At 39.9% G+C, this 13,762-nt stretch overlaps 1 protein-coding gene across 7 annotated transcripts in view; it reads left to right on the top strand.

Annotated features, from left to right (window-relative positions):
- The window catches only part of grb10b (growth factor receptor-bound protein 10b), a 64,701-nt gene that overhangs the window by 204 nt on the left and 50,735 nt on the right, over positions 1-13,762 (top strand). For 4 of the 7 annotated variants that reach the window (XM_060871200.1, XM_060871195.1, XM_060871199.1 and 1 more), the window contains exon 1: positions 4,271-4,398. The exons of 2 other annotated variants lie outside the window; for them this stretch is intronic. The gene's annotated coding sequence lies outside the window, so the exon portion shown is untranslated. Of the gene's footprint in view, positions 1-4,270; positions 4,399-4,966; positions 4,992-13,762 lie in introns of those variants that run through there. One more of the 7 variants, XM_060871194.1, reaches the window with a different exon arrangement.

The raw sequence follows: 13,762 nt of genomic DNA, 5'->3' as shown, positions 1-13,762 counted from the left end.
TCTCAAAGCCCTAAATGTGTGTGTGTGTGTGTGTGTGTGTGTGTGTGTGTGTATGTGAGTGTGGGTCTGTGTGTGTGTTGTGTGAGTGTGTGTGTATGTGTGTGTTTTGTGTGTGTATGTATGCGTGTGTGAGTGTGGGTCTGTGTGAGTGTGTGTGTACTGTATGTGTGTGTGAGTGTATGTGTGAGTGTGTGTGTGTATGTGTGCGTGTGAGAGTGTGAGTGTGTGTATGTGTGTTGTGTGTGTATGTGTGTGTGTGAGTGTGTGTATGTGTGTGTTGTGTGTGTGTATGTATGTGTGTGTGAGTGTGGGTCTGTATGTGTGTGTTGTGTGAGTGTGTTTGTATGTGTGTGTGTTTTGTGTGTGTGTATGTATGTGTGTGTGAGTGTGGGTCTGTGTGAGTGTGTGAGTGTGTGTGTGTACTGTATGTGTGTGTGTATGTATGTGTATGTGTGTGTGTATGTGTGTATGTGAGTGTGTGTGTGAGTGTGTGTTTGTATGTGTGTGTGTGTGTGTATGTGGGTGTGTGTGTATGTGTATGTGTGTGTGTGTGAGTGAGTGTGTGTGTGTGTGTGTGAGTGTGTATGTGTGTGTATGTGTGAGTGTGTATGTGTGTGTATGTGTGAGTGTGTATGTGTGTTGTGTGAGATTAATTCTGCTCACCGAGGCTGATTATTTGACTTATTCTACCTTTCTGTCAGGTCAGACCAGTGTATTCATCCTCTTTGACCTTCAGCAACTGCACTGTTTTTTGTGTTTCACACCATTCTGTGTAAACGGAGAGATTTATAAAATACTCACCACCACAGAGCATCCAGTATCTGCATGATTGCGTGTGTTCCTATTAAAGTGTCCAGTGAGTGTACAGTATATTATGGGATAAGATGCAGCCATGACTATAATCAGGATACAGCGGTTATGAATGTCTTTAGTATGAACTGTTGCATGAAAAAAGGATCCAATCTTTACAGTATAGCAGGAGACTAAATGTTATTGACGCTGTATAATAATCACATTTTACACTCGTGTAACATGTTCACAGCTTCCTGGTCCATCATGTGTTCCTCACAGTGAACAATCAAAACCCCAATTCTCTCGAAACTAAAATATAATGTCCACTAATTATCACTAATACTTTTTTCCTGCTTTTAAAGTGATTTTTAGTGTTTTTATCACTTTTTCAGTCAGAATATCTGTTTGCATTTGGAGGCAGAGACGATCAGATAGCCATCGATCCATTAATTCTTTAAAAGATCTTGAAGTAATGAACTAATAAAATATTTTCTTGCATGTATTTATAGTCAAAGATGGGACGTGGTAGTAAACACCTACATGTTCCTGAGACACATTACAACATGTTTGTAAACCGCTGCTCATTCTCAGGGGAAAGTGTCTTCAGCCCTCTTCCACATACATGATCTCACAGACACACGTGATTGGCTAGTGGTGCTGTGATTGACTGGACAAGATAGTAACTCCATCCATGCCATGTAGAGAGTAACAGCGCATTACACGTTACACAAACACATCAGCTGGAGTCGAACTCTTTACCTCTGGATAACAAAAATAAACAATAATAATAATAATAATAATAATAGGGGGCACAGTGGCTTAGTGGTTAGCACGTTCGCCTCACACCTCCAGGGTTGGGGGTTCGATTCCCGCCTCCACCTTGTGTGTGTGGAGTTTGCATGTTCTCCCCGTGCCTCGGGGGTTTCCTCCGGGTACTCCGGTTTCCTCCCCCGGTCCAAAGACATGCATGGTAGGTTGGCATCTCTGGAAAATTGTCCGTAGTGTGTGATTGTGTGAGTGAATGAGTGTGTGTGTGTGTGCCCTGTGATGGGTTGGCACTCCGTCCAGGGTGTATCCTGCCTTGATGCCCGATGACGCCTGAGATAGGCACAGGCTCCCCGTGACCCGAGGTAGTTCGGGTAAGCGGTAGAAGATGAATGAATGAATGAATAATAATAATAATAATAATAATAACCTTTATTTTCTATAGCACCTTTAAAAGTACATCTCAAATAAAAAAATAATTTACATTTTTTTAGGGTAGAATTTAATTGACTACAGTAAATGTAATTTTACAATTGGTCAATTAAAAGCTACCCTAAACAAATTAGTTTTAAGCTGAGATTTAAAAATGCCAAGAGATGTTGCTTGCCTTATCTCAGTTGGTAAAGAATTCCAAAGTTTTGGAGGTAGTGAAGAGAAAGCACAATCTCCCGTCGATCATAAAGGAGTTAAGGGAACAGTTACAGTAAAAGACCAGTTTCAGAAGAACGAAGGTCGCGAGTTGGAATATAAGGAATTAAAAGCTCAGTCAAATATTGAGGAGCTAACCCATGTAAGGCCTTGTAGGTAATCGACCCTAAACCTAACGGGGAGCCAGTGGAAGGACTCCAAAATGGGAGTAATATGATCTCTTAACTTTGTTTTAGTTAGAATTCTAGCAGCCGAATTTTGCACTACCTGCAATTTGTTTAAGGAAGCTTTTGACACCCCAGCCAACAAGGCATTACAGTAATCACTACGGGAAAACACAAAAGTGTTGATCGGTCTCTCAGCAACACAAAACGACAGCATCGGACGTAATCTGGCAATATTTCTGAGATGGAAGAAAGACGTTTTAACTGTATTTTGGATATGTGGCTCAAACGTTAAAGGTGGGGTCTCTGTTGTTTGGAAGACAATGTTGACATTTGAAATCATCAAAACAAACACGCCCCTAACCCAAATGGGTCCCACCCCTGTTTTGATAGCTCCGCCCACACATACACCAGAGAAGTATAACCCAAGTATAACCCAGACAAGTATTATGGCGTAACCTGTCGGGGCAGCTGACCGAGGGGATATTTTTATGAACTCATTGAGTAATACTTTGGTCATACAAATGTGTTTTTGTAGTACTGTGTGTTGTACCGTGAAAGGTTTATCTCCGTTTCACACAGAAGACGTTCAGTTCTCTCCAGCGCTGGAAAGCTGATCCTATATTAACACGTCCTACTTCTTACCTTATCGTAAGTCTTTCTTCTCTTTCTTTCTTTGTTTTTATCCTCCATGTCAATGTTAAAACCGCTTTCTGCTAATGTCACACATGCGCACTGAACACTCTCTCCGCCCATATCGACAAGACACGCCCCTTTCTGCTCATTGGCTACACTTTAGTTTTGTTTTTGTTTTGTTTGGTGGCCCGACACGGTTTTCTAAAGCATTTTTCAAACAACGGAGACCCCACCTTTAAATTGGAATCAAAAAATACCCCTAGATTCCTCAATTTTGTTTGAAACTCCACATTTGAACCATCAAGAGTTAGCTTGACTGACAGCTTTGCGTAGTTGGTGCACCAAGAAGCATAATCTTAGTCTTTTCACTGTTAAGGCAAAGAAAAAAACACACATTTAATAGCCACCAGGGCTTAGTGGTTAGCACGTTCGCCTCACGCCTCCACCTTGTGTGTGTGAAGTTTGCATGTTCTCCCCGTTCCTCGGGGGTTTCCTCCGGGTACTCCGGTTTCCTCCCCCGGTCCAAAGACATGCATGGTAGGTTGATTGGCATCTCTGGAAAATTGTCTGTAGTGTGTGATTGAATGAGTGTGTGTGTGCCCTGTGATGGGTTGGCACTCCATCCAGGGTGTATCCTGCCTTGATGCCCGATGACGCCTGAGATAGGCACAGGCTCCCCGTGACCCGAGGTAGTTCAGATAAGCGGTAGAAGATGAATGAGTGAGTGAATGAAATGAATAATAGCCACCAGACAGAAAATCCACCCAGAGCTGTGCAGCTTTACATTAAATCAAACACACCTTATGTGGCGGACACGTAATGTAAATTAAAGCTAATAATAAACCCATTTAAAACTTTTTGTTATTTAACAAAGATAAACCTTGACATGGTGAAGTGTATTTAAAGCAACTCAGCTTCATCACGTCATACTCTCGTTCGATTATTTCCCTACGATACAGGACACACAGAAGGTTTTTATTTATTTATTATAATTAGAATTTATTTCGATTTCTGATCAGTTTGTACTAAAGGACGACTATCGGATTTTAAACCTGAGTTCAAGCTCAATCCTCAATAGAGCGATACACAGACTGTGGTGGTGTGTAGCCTGAATGATCAGGATGTTGTGTTAAGTCATTTGTTACATGGTGTTTTTTTACTGGACAGCATTTTAATTATTGATAAAGAAAAGCTTGTGGTTTTGCACGTAGTCATTGTGTTAGGGAAAATTCCAGGCGAGGGGCGTGGCTTGTGCTGGAGGGGATGGAGTTAGAGGAAGCTCTGTGTGTGTGTGTGTGTGTGTGTGTGTGTGTAGAAAGTCAGCTGAGAGATTGTCTGTTCATCTCCAGAACATCTTGGGAGTAAAAGCAGTGAGTGAACATTGGACTTTTGGGTGAGGATTATATTTTAAACTGCAGATTAAGATTTGAACTGTGTGTGTGTGTGTGTGTGTGTGTGTGTGTGTGTGTGTGTGTGTGTGTGAGAGAGAGAGAGAGTGTGCGGACAGATGATGTGCAAATGATATGAAGTTAAATGTTAAATCTAAGCCTTTGTAAAGTGAAACACAGCACAATGTTGTTTAAACTCACAGCCTTTGTTTCTTTAGTCTTCATTTAAGTCGGTCACGTGTTCGAGTGCACGCGCACTGCGTGTTCAGTGTGTGTTTAGACTCACATCACGTTGTTAACGCACAACATTCTGCACTTTCTCTCTTTCTCTCTGCACCACGATGTTTACACACTGCTTCAGGAATGAACGGATCTAGTGACCGTGAGATTTTAAGTCAACGCTTAATGTTGGAGCCGATAAACGATTCGCAGTTGAATCCGACTCTTTTAGCGGGACGACTCCTTTGAGTGAGTCGGTTCACGAGCGCCAGTAAAATAGATTTCGGGTAATTTTAAGAACTTTTATTAGGTTTGTTTTTATTCGAATCAACAAAAGTCAAGCTTGAACCCAGAACTCTGTTTTGCTTCATTAAAGAAGGTAAAAATCGAGTTAATGTCTCTTAAGGTACTCTTATCATATATAAATCGTATGTAAATATGAGTAAATAAAACCCACATAAATTTTACTCAAACCTTTGTAATTGCAGCTCGTCCCAAATTTTTTTGCTTCAATGGAGTCAAAACAGCTAAAGTTCGACTCCAGTATATATTTTTTGATTCCTTTTAAAGAATCGAATCTTTTAAATGATTCGTGGTGTTCATCATCTGGTCCTTTAGCTGGATTTTTACTAAAGTCTTGAGTTCAGATGATGTAACTGATTTATATTTGTTTTTTGCCACAAAGCTGTTGATTTTGTTAATGCTGATTCTGGTGGATTAGACTGTTTTGAGTAACAACAGCTCAGACAGCAGTGCCGTCAATCACAGCTTTGTGTTAATGTGCTCCTTCTAACATAAACTGAACATTTACCAGGATTCTTACGGCAAACTTCCACATCGACCACAGGTGAAATGCGTCGTATTTGTTTTGATATGTTTGAACTTTAAACTTTCTGTAAAGAGACATTTAGTTAATGTTTCAGAAGGAGTCTCCAGTTTCACCACTTTTTTTTTCCCACTAGATCTTGATTATTGAAGTTGTTCATAAAATCTTGACACGATGACCCTATAACGACCTTGGTGTTTAGTTGCGACAGATTAAAAGTCTCAGAAATGTTTTATTTCAGTAGGTGTGCTCATTAAACTTTACTTTTCCGTCGTTAGCTCTGTACGGTGTGGAGTGTATTCTGTGTGCTGTGCGATCAGTTTTGGGTTGTATGGAAGTTAAACAATTCCTGCACCTCTTGGATTAAGTCTAATCAGACCTAACCAGATCTAACCAGCGTAATCTTTATGTGACTGTTAATTTATTGACACGGGATTGTGATCCATCAGTCGAATGGTTTATATTCATTTCACAGACGCTCTTCAATATCTGCACTAAATGTTGAACAGATAGGAGGCTTACACACTTTCTTTAGATTCCTGTTAACCATTCAAAAGGCTTGAAGGCAGAAAGAACTAACACTGAGCAAACAGGAAAGATTTGACTTCCTTTCTACTTTGTTTGCACTGTCTTTGCTTGCAAACAGTGGAACAAAATGTCCATTGTATCAGATGACGGCAGGTTAAGAGCATTTCTTTAGGCATCAGACAGGGATTGCCTCCGAGCGTGACGGCTGTTACGTTGATGTATGTAAACGGTGAGATTGGGAGACATCTGTAATGATACTAGTAGAATGTATTTAGCGTGTGTGATACCATGCTCATTTAATTATAACCATAAAAAAAATCTTATAACACCATATACCACATGCTTTGCTAATGAACAGATATAAAGCAATGAAAGCAAAGCAAATCAGACTGCAAACTGGAGGATAAAGGACAGCATCTGCAACACTGAAGTAACCTGATACAACATCATGCACAAGGAGTTCACGCAGCAGCAACCGACGCTGCACAAAGCTTTGGCTAAAATAAAATGTCAACAAATAAACAGCTCTTATCCAGTAGGTCTAAACCTAATAGCCTACTTGCATGAACACACATGAAAACGGCAAGAAAACCTGAACAGATCTGAATAAAATGTAAGATCTGTAATCTTCCTGATTGATTAATACTAAGTAGGTTACTGACCGTCTCTGTACCAATATACAAGAATGCTAAATGCCATAAATGTAATATATAAGAAGCCTCCAGTTAGGAATAAGTCCTTTCATTTGGCTACCAAATCCAAAATTTTGACAAAAACAAAAAAATTAAACACTTTTAACCATTAAACACTCAAAATTCAGATTATTAGCGTTACATTAAAAAAAAAAAATCCTCCTTTTTATGAATACTTTCTGATTTTCATAAAACGAAGAAGTAAGTAACTAAATAATTCACACACACATTCATGTAATATGTTCTGAACTGTTTTAGAGCCAGTTCAAGTGTTTACAGTGTTTTGTGGCGTTTGTTTTGAACTCCAGGACTTTATATCGCTATTTCAAAATGAGGCTGTCAAAAATCACTTTGTGATGTCAAGCAACAAGCTTCATGAGTAACTACACAGGAAAAGCATTTAATCATATGCCTCGATTAAACTCTCAATAAAACTTTTAGCTCGCGGTGCTTGTTGGACAGATTTCGTCACTAGCATGTTGGCCATCATGTCAGGATTTCTGAAGAGTTTTATATCTAATTAATAAATGTCCCGTCTGGCTAAGATCACCATGACTAACTTGTCTGTAAGCACTTTCACATCAAATTCATAATCCACATCAATCTTCTGAATGTATCTCTATCTTTTTTGCTAAAGCGAAGGCTAACTTGACAGGAATTCTGTGACCTTGATGGTTAATGATTTCTATTTGATTAATTTGAGCTAAGCTAATTAATTCCTGAGAGGGATTTTAGATCCTTTTTACAAATGCTCCAGCTATTTACAATGATCTAACCTGACAGGACGTCTGAGAAGAACTTTACATCAATCATTTTCATAAATATTCCAGATAGCCAACATGACATCTGAGAGGACATCTGAGAAGATCTTCAGATTGTTTTTTTATAAACGTTCTGCAGACTAACATGTGCTAACCTGACTGGGTTTCTCTCAGAAACTTTAGATCTTTTTTTAGAAATGTTTCAGGTGGCTAACATGCTAACCTGACTGGGTTTCTCTGAGAAATTTTAGATCTTTTTTTAGAAATGTTTCAGGTCGCTAACATGCTAACCTGACTGGGTTTCTCTGAGAAACTTTAGATCTTTTTTTAGAAATGTTTCAGGTGGCTAACATGCTAACCTGACTGGGTTTCTCTGAGAAACTTTAGATCTTTTTTTAGAAATGTTTCAGGTGGCTAACAAATGCTAACCTGACTGGGTTTCTCTGAAAAATTAATGTCCTTGCTAGCTAACTTGAGCTAGATTGGCAGGATTTCTGACAGGAATTTTAGATCCTTTTCATTAATGTTCCAGTTGGATAAAACAACCTAACATGAGAGGATTCTGGAGGCAATTTTTAAGTCATTTTTTTTCTTCATTATTTTTTGTTAATATTATTTTTTAAATATTAACAATTTTTGCTAACAACCAGTTAAATTTTTCTTTAAATTAAAAAATAAATATTACTGTCTTCTGAAGTTTCCTGTCAGTGCCAAATAAATTCATACGGTCACGGCTTTACATGTTGAGCACCAAACATTGCTCTCTTGAGAAGTAAAAATCCATTTTTGATGACAGTTTTCAAGTCTTATGATTCACTACACACGAAAAGCAGTAAATCACATGCCTCAGTTTTACTCACAATAAAACCCAGAGCCATCTAACCTGTCTCACCATGCTTGTTGGTGAAATTTCTTGCCAAGTTTCCTGTGTTGGCTGTTTTGCAGTGGAAGTGTTTATATCATTTTTTTGCATTTAATAGCTCCGTGAACTCAGAACTAACCTGCTGACTAATACAAGTTAACATGACGGGACTTATATATTTCAGTTCTTCCACTTTCAATATTGTTAATGCTTCACATTGTATTTAATGCCAAATCCTAGTTCTACATGATCCCAATCGGATCTGTGTGTTTCATTGATACAGTTAATGTTGATTAAATAGACTTTAATCTCTAATAAAACGTGTGAAGCTGTATAAGGAGTATTTGGTTCATAATCCAAGTATGAAAACTTTTTGGAACGAATTGTACGTGTTTCTCTGACCCGCTGGCAGCCCTCCACTAAATTTCACATACATGCTGTGCTCTGGAATTTGCAGTTCCAGCACTTAAGCAAACTAACATTATTCCCAAGTCTGTGGCCAGTTCTGTTGAATTCTTGAGTTAGAGCTAAAACTATAACTTGAAGTCTTCCCACACAGGCAAATCTTCTGGATGGAGAACTTTGTAGTATTTTAAGTATTGAATGAATGTCACTCGGGCCATATCCAAACCACTACATCATTAATCTAATCATTTCAGCACACCTCCATCCTTGTATAATGTTATTCATTAGTAACCTCTACAAAAGGAAAAAGCAATTCTTTGCCAAATGTCAATGAATAAAAGTGTGAGTTTGTCATATAACAAGTTTTATCGAAACTTTTACGCCCTGCTTCGGCACCCAGCAATGGCTGTCTGTCTTTCCGGAGATTTGTTCTAACACCCTTCTTATTATAAGAACTTTTGTGGATCAAGAGGTGTAACTGACAACCAAGTAGAGATGACTTTTTGTCCAGTTTGTTGTTGTGTATTTTATTTACAGTTGGGAGAATGTGATGGTCCACCTTGGAGCTACCACGTCCACACAGGATGTACTTTTTTTATGGATAGTTTGGTAGCAGTGCATGAAAATGGTCCATTTGCTCCTTTTCACATCCCCAACACTGTCTGTGACATAAATCTAACTTGACAACCCTATTTTTGTTGCCTTTCTGTAAAGCATTAATGGGACTGGCTAAATTACAAAGTTGGAAGGATCCGGTCAGCCCACTCACACAGCAGACATGGGGCCATTATTCAAGAGCTCCAGTCCTGTTAGTTCACTTTCCTACGAGAACCAACTCAAACCTTCCTGTAATTAGTGATAGTCTATGTTCCAAGAAGCCTTTTTTCAAGCTCAGTTGTTTAACCTTCAAAAATAATATCTCCATAGTTCACACTCCAGACAAATGGTTGTGAACTTTTTTTCAATATTGCATTTGAAAGAAAGTCTCTGTACTTTAGTTTTTATCTTGTTGTGTATTACAGATTTATAGATTCAACAGCAGATATAACCAAAAATACTTAAGGACAAGATTAGGAGTGCTTATGGCCAAAAGTGTATAAAAACCCCCTCCTAATAATTGAGTCTGGATTTTCAGCCACACCCATCGGTAACAGGTGCATAACATCAAGCACATGTTCGTGCGTCGTCTGTAATTAAACACTGACTGTTATTACACCTGGTCACTTCATGCATTTTCTGTGATCCGATAGCTATCCAACGGTAAAAAGACCAGGTCTAAATGCCCTCCGAAACGTTTTGGAGACGGATATAAATCCGACAGTACAAACCACTTCAGGAGGTGGTCTGGGACGCGTTTCAGATGAAACTGGACAGGTGTAATTGAATGTGGTTGTTCAAGCCACATACGTCAGCGCTATACTCCTCCCAAACAGAAGTACGTCACTCGCAGGTGATCTTTCACCCAGGTGTCTCGTCGGGTCTAAGCTCATGATGTGCCATGCCACAGTTGGCTGAAGTGGTGTAAAAAACTTTGAACTCTAGAGGAGTGGAAAAATGTTCTCTTAAATGATGAATCACTTGTCTGGTCTCATGGGTTTCCATTAATTTAACAGCAGTAAGTGTTTTTTCCTGGTCACGGTGACTATGGCTTGAGTTACTAATTTGTTTATATTTTGTCAGTGAGGTTTAGTTTGTCTGAAAGTATCCTGGAGTAGGAAATGTGGGAGCTGGTGGGATTGGAAATGGGATTTCTGTGCACCCCTTTATTAGATGACAAGTAAATATCTGAAGTGATGTGATGGGTTTTCCGGGGGGTTCGGTGCCTTGCTTAAGGGCACCTCAGTCGTGGTATTGCCGGCCTGAGACTCGAACCCACAACCTTAGGGTTAGGAGTCAAACACTCTAACCATTAGGCAACAAATTCCCCAAGTATCAGTCTTTGGTCCCTTAGGAAATTTGCCAAAGAAGACAAAGGTTCAAACAGCTGTTGAGTCGTAAAAGGAGTAATCCTGATGATACCATACCACAGAAGTGCCAAAGCAGTGCTTATAGGACAAAAAGGGCTCAACCTTGTGATCTTCACTTATTCTTCTTCTGAACCTGCTCTAGATCTGTCTATGACATGAGCCCGAATAGCTACGTCTAACCTAGCGTTGAGCCTGCTATTTCTGCTTCCTAAGCCTAACCCCCTTTAAGTGAAGATGCAACGGCTGTTGTCACACCACCCAAGCTTGACACTCTTGTTATGCTGTGGGTAGATCCCTTCTGGCCCGGATTAACCTCCTAAGTACAGAGCTGCGAGATTTAGTCATGCAGGGGATGTGTGAAAAATCACTGAAGGCCACTCGAGAACTATTTATAGCTTTAACAAGAACCAATCTTTTGGCATTGCCTCAAAACAGACAGGCTTTACTTTACCAGATGTCATTAAAAATAATCACAGATATATTCATCTGAGCAGATAAAACTAATATAATATATAAAACCATTGATTAAGGCACAACAATTTCTTTCTCTTGGCTTGGCTTTCTAGTCAGCCCAAATGTGAATAAGACAAAACTAGATCCTAATCGAATGTTTTCTATTTACCCCCCCACCCCCTCCATTCCTCACCCATCCTTTAAATCTGATATGAACCAAAGCGTTTCGGTTTTTAAAGATATCATTGTAACGATCACTTTCCATCATCCTGTGAGTATGTACTTGTATGACACGTCCTACATGTATGTACTTGTGTGATGGCCTAGAGACGATTCTTACAGGTAGGGGAAAAAAAACCCTTTTCACATATAGTTGATTTAGGAGATTTGAGCAGTGCAGTCATGGCACATCAACTTTAATCCTGTCAACATGGTTGCAAGTCGACACTCTGCTTTTTCTTTTGGTAATCGGGATCTTGACAGGCTCGTGCAATGGGTATTTGTATAGCCTTGAAGAGTGTCTTGTGTTGGAATACATCAAAGTGAAAGCACGGCTGCGGCCCCTTGCAAATTTATGGGCTGTTTCGTGCTTATCTAATGCCTACAGTGTCTCCAGTTTCCATAAATCTGCAGACTCGTATTTTATTTATTTATTTATTTATTTTTTAGCATTTTGAGGATTGTGTTGCATGTTCAGGTTACATGATTCTGCTGGTGTTTCATTTTACGTTTGTTCTGGAATAAAGTTACAGTAGGTATCTTGTGGACTTGGTGCATCAGGTGGGTTTATTTAACCTGTACTTAACAACTGGTTAGTATGAGTGTCTGACAGGTGTGAGTAAGTCACACATGTGCAAGTCACAAGTAAGTCTCAAGCCATGAGTCAAGTCGAGTCCCTCATCTCTGATTCATTTAACTCAAGTCCGAGTCAAGTCTCAAGTCATGAATGTCGAGTCTTTTTTTTAATAATGTCAAGTCGAGTCTTTTTTTTTTTATTTGTCAAGCAAGTCTCAAATTTGCGACTTAAGTCTGACTCGAGTCAAGTCATATGACTCGAGTCCCCCATCTCTGGTGTCTGAAGCATGCCTGAAGCTCTCTTCTTGATAAATAATCGACGCACAACAAAGGGATTTGAGACCACATCTTTTACATACCTGGAACTGTAACAATTCTGAATGTGAAGTTTCTGTTTTTATTATTAATATACTACATATGATGAGACAGATAGGGGACAAATTTCAACGTAATTCATTAGTGCTGGGCGCAAGGCAAATTACAGGTTTGTACCGTATTAAAGCACTAATAGGTTGTTGTTTCCATAGCAACAACCTGCTCTGAGAGTTTCTATGGAGGACATGGCACATGATCTAATCCTAACAATGTAATATTTAACAAAATTTGTAGTTGTTTATAAGGTTTTTCAGCATTTATGGAAGGAGTCTCCAGTGTCAGTGCAAGCATTTATTTGTCTTATTCACTTAAGACTGGGGCAGAGATTTACATATCATCATATCATATTTACATATCATATCTACCATAACATAAGTGATGAGATAAACTAGTTTCGCAAACATTCCACAATATAAAACATGATTATAAATGAATAATTACATCATCACATTTATCATCATCACAGTGACATTAAAAGAGAATGTGGTTAAAAAAAGGGATTCAGTTTAGTAAGTGATATCTATATTATTATTTTTTTTCATGAGTTTCTTGGCAGTCCAGTTGCAACACTACAAGATTAGTGCTAAAATTCTTTCTTGGAACTGATGGGCTTTAATTTAATTTGGTCACTCAGGAAAGCTTTCAGTGTTGTCTAGGCATTAACTGGATGTCTGAAACAAGGCAAGGCTGTGTGATTTGAGCCGTCTCTCCTTGTGAGAGAGAGAGACCGAGAGACCGAGTGAGAGAGAGAGAGAGGCCGAGTGAGAGAGAGAGAGAGACTGTGAGAGAGAGAGAGAGAGAGAGAGAGACCGGGTGTGAGAGAGAGAGAGAGAGAGACCGAGTGTGAGAGAGAGAGAGAGAGAGACCGAGTGTGAGAGAGAGAGAGAGAGAGAGAGACCGAGTGTGAGAGAGAGAGAGAGAGACCGAGTGTGAGAGAGAGAGAGACCGAGTGTGAGAGAGAGAGAGACCGAGTGTGAGAGAGAGAGAGACCGAGTGTGAGAGAGAGAGAGACCGAGTGTGAGAGAGAGAGGCCGAGTGTGAGAGAGAGAGAGAGAGTGTGAGAGAGAGAGAGACCGAGTGTGAGAGAGAGAGAGGCCGAGTGTGAGAGAGAGAGAGAGAGACCGAGTGTGAGAGAGAGAGAGAGAGACCGAGTGTGAGAGAGAGAGAGAGAGACCGAGTGTGAGAGAGAGAGAGAGAGACCGAGTGTGAGAGAGAGAGAGAGACCGAGTGTGAGAGAGAGAGAGAGACCGAGTGTGAGAGAGAGAGAGACCGAGTGTGAGAGAGAGAGAGACCGAGTGTGAGAGAGAGAGAGACCGAGTGTGAGAGAGAGAGAGAGAGACCGAGTGTGAGAGAGAGAGAGAGAGACCGAGTGTGAGAGAGAGAGAGAGAGACCGAGTGTGAGAGAGAGAGAGAGAGACCGAGTGTGAGAGAGAGAGAGAGAGACCGAGTGTGAGAGAGAGAGAGAGAGAGAGAGAGACCGAGTGTG

Source organism: Tachysurus vachellii, chromosome 5, assembly GCF_030014155.1.
Source record: "Tachysurus vachellii isolate PV-2020 chromosome 5, HZAU_Pvac_v1, whole genome shotgun sequence".
Taxonomy (NCBI): Eukaryota; Metazoa; Chordata; class Actinopteri; order Siluriformes; family Bagridae; genus Tachysurus; species Tachysurus vachellii.
This window is presented reverse-complemented; position numbering and strand designations above follow the sequence as displayed.